Source organism: Neolamprologus brichardi, chromosome 17 (genome assembly GCF_056152115.1).
Source record: "Neolamprologus brichardi isolate AB-2024 chromosome 17, ASM5615211v1, whole genome shotgun sequence".
NCBI classification, from domain to species: Eukaryota; Metazoa; Chordata; class Actinopteri; order Cichliformes; family Cichlidae; genus Neolamprologus; species Neolamprologus brichardi.
This window is the reverse complement of record NC_142120.1, coordinates 25,931,409-25,935,340: the sequence shown is the minus strand read 5'-3', so window position 1 is coordinate 25,935,340 and position 3,932 is coordinate 25,931,409.

The following is a 3,932-nucleotide window of genomic DNA, read 5'->3' as shown; positions in this document are numbered from 1 at the left end:
AACCGCTTCACTGTGTCCTGTGTGTTTATTTCTCTTACCAATACTCCAGCATACTATGTATGATCTAGTTTGCATTTGTGCTTTGGTCATTAGAACTCAGACTACAAGCAATGATGTTTGAGCAGGTTGTGACTGCATAGTCCATGTGGAGAGCAGATGATTTGCTGAAATTGAATATTTCCTTCCATCTAGGTACACTGGCTCCACTGAAAGCCCCCCAAAACATTTGCACCCAGATGCTTAGTGGACTAGTGCACATTGTAACATTAAGATTGAGACTTCTTTTATCTTTCTAATCAGCTGCGCTGATCTTTCTTGGGACACTATAGAGAGTGGAAGCAGTAATATGTATGACGTATATTAAAGATGCCAGTTGAAGAGATTTCTGTAGTCGAGTACAGATGTGCATTCTTTCTAATGGCAAGAAGAAAGCAATGGTGCTGTTTTCACAAATTGGAACATGGTCCTCAGTGTTTTAGAACAATTTCACAACAGCACTTTACAGCTGTTACAGTTGATTCAGTGAGCAGACCCTGCCTCTAAAGGCATGCACAACCAACCACAGCAGCACTGTGATCTAATCTAGTATTAATGTGATAAGTCCCATTTGATTTGAGATCAAACGCTGCTCTGAATCACTTTTGAAACATTAACATTCCGAGTAGCGATTTCTTCTCTACTTTTTGTGGTCACAGCCCTGATGCACTTCTCTGTTCTGTGTCGATATAATCTAATAGGAAGGGAGCCAAATCCTTGTAAGTTATAATACAACATGGAAAAAATAAACAAAGAAAAAGGCAAAAATTATACTTGCAATGTGTCGATGCACAGTATTCGGCTGTGGTTAATGCTCTGGTGTTTCTTTATTGTAATTTAAAATGGTTTGGTGCACACCACATTTTAACTCTCCTTGGAGAAGGGTCTTATGGCAGAGTTGCAAAATGTGTCAGAATGGCTGACAAAAAGACTGTAGCCATTAAAATAATAAAACAGGAGAACCCAAAAGATCAGATAGAAAACCAAGATGTAAAAACTGCTCCCTAGAATTTCAGTTAGAAAGTTGTGTGCAGTGGATGTAAGGACTGTGAAGAAATGCATGTATGCATGTATAATTGTAAGATCTACCTTACAATATAAAGTGCCTTGAGGTGACTGTTGTTGTGATTTGGCACTGTATAAATAAAATAGAATAGAATTGAATATAATAGAATAGAATAGAATAATGTACTTCAGACCGGGAGATTGGCAAAATGTATAAATAGGATGGCGATTAGGAGAATTGGAGACAGATGCATAACACAGCAGGGATACATTGGGAATAAGAAGACAGTGGAAGTAAGACTCCTCACAAGAAAGAGACAAGAGGCCACCAAACTAAAATCCAGACTAAGACACACGAGCTTGACACAGACAAAAACCGTAAACAGACATGAAGACAAGACTGACTTTAACACTAGAGTGTTTTCACAAGTGTTCCATCCACTTGTGGAACACTGAAGAAGAACTACACTAAAAAGCAATATGGAACTGAAAACAAAAGAATACATAATGTAAACATATCATCAAATAATCCAGGACTCACAAACAATGATATGATGAACAGAACTATAAAGAACAAAACTGAGAAATGCTCAGTAAACTGACCACGGACTATGTCATCATGTCATTTTTTAAATATCACAGGTAATGTGTCCTGATTTGTAGATAGTGCCATCTTACAAATACCAGGCAATCCAACTGGGTGACAAGCCAGAGTTGTCTGCCCACACACCCACTGACTATAAAAAGGGAAAGTCATCAGGAAGGCATTGCCTGTTGTTGCTGCTGCTATCAGACTTTTTAATTCAGACACATATTGAACAGGAATAAACATGACTCACTGCACTCTCTCAGTTTGCATGCCGCAATGTTTGCTTAGACACCTGTATGCTTATATATTTTATTATATCCCAGAAACATTAATGTTAATACTTGTGTTCCTATGTCTATATTTAAGTTTATTTTCATATCTCTATATTAATCTATTTATTGCTCCGTTCCTTCTCTTCATTTTATACAATTGCTTTGTTCCTGCATGAGAGCTATTTAAATTGGTTTTACACACAGTGCCTCTAGGTGAATACAGCGCAGTTTTGGACAGCAGAGACTGGAGAATGGTATTGCTCTCTGTGTGAAAAATAACTACTTATTTGAAATGAAGACAAATGTATGTTGTCAAGCCAAGAAAAACTTTTTTTTTTATTAAACAGTACATTGCATAATGACTGAAAATCCAATGTACTGTTTATAAGATTGGGGAAATCAGTTGAGACTGAAGAAGTCACTTGGATGAGTGACAAAACCTCTCCCATTGAAAATGCTATGTCCAGATGAACAGAATCAAACTTTGGGGATTTAATTACCTGGATGATTGAGCATGCATCAAGACATTCTCCGTGTTGTTTTTGAATGCTTTGTCTCCTTGTGAATAATGTATATAATGTTGAATAATTTCATGTAAATTTAAGTCTTATTAATAGAAACTGAGGAAAGAACGTAATTTGTTTTTACAATTTTTGATACTTGGATATGGGGATTAATAGATGTATTGCAAATGTGACTGTGGACAAAAGCATTCGGGTTTTCCTAAACTAAAAACCCTGGATGACCAGCGAGGTCTGCACACTCCTCAAAGCCCACGATGCTGCCTTTAGGTCAGGTGACAGAGCTCTGTACAGGGCTGCTTGAGCTGACCTGAAAAGGGGTCCCACCTGTCCAGCAACAACACAAGGGAGGTGTGGCAGGGAATAAAAGACATCATAAACCACAGAGGCAGAACTGTGAAAACCAAAAACCTGAGTGTGCAGCTAGCAGACGAAATAAACAGCTTCTTCGCCCGCTTTGAAACACCACAACAGCAGCACTCATCTGCTTCAGCCCTGCTCCCATCCTCACCTGGTTCCTGCACCGCTCCATTCACTGTAACGGAGCACGATGTCAGACGTGTGTTCCTAGCAGTGAACCCCAGGAAGGCAGTCGGTCCAGACGGAATAAAGTGCTAAGAGCATGTGCCCACCAGCTCACCCTAATCTTTACCAGAATATTCAACCTCTCACTGGATGAAGCAGCCATCCCATCCTGTCTAAAATCAGCCACAATCATCCCAGTGCCAAAGAAGTCTCACATCACCAGCCTGAACTATTATCGCCCTGTGGCCCTCACGCTGGTAATCATGAAATGCTTTGAAAGACTAGTCCTTCAGCACACCAAGGATTACCTCCCCCCAGAATTCGACCCCCCCCAGTTTGCATACCACACAAACAGATCCACAGAAGACGCCATCGCCCTCCACTCTGTGCTGAGTCACCAGCGCAGAGTGGAGAACAGCGGCAGAGCTACGTCCGAATGCTCTTCGTGGACTACAGCTCAGCCTTTAATACAATCATCCCAGACATCCTCTGCTGACCTTCCAGCACTCGCCCATTGAGAGCCTGCTAACTTACTGCATCACGGTATGGTACGGAAGCTGCACTAAGGTGGATAGAGCCCTCCCCCAGCATGTTTGCACTGAGTAGGAGATGCTCTGTATCTCATTGCACAACTGTATAGTGACAATAAAGGTATTCTATTCTATTCTAAAGCTTGGGTTAATTACTATAAACAGAGGAACCCAAACTGATGAAAAATGCCAACTATTATTTTTTCAAATGACTATTTTTAGTGGACAGAATGTTAAAAGAAGTTACTTTTAGTCGCTCTAAGCTGGGCATTGTGTTCTCTGGCTGTTCAAAGCCATGGAACTTTAGACTTTCCAAGCAAATAATGATGGCCATACTGATGTTCTATTCAGTACATGTTACTTTATGTTCATTTTCAGTTTTATGATGTTTCCATTTTTACATAATTCATCCCACATAGCAAAATTGGTATGGCCCGGATCTGTCCCACACAAT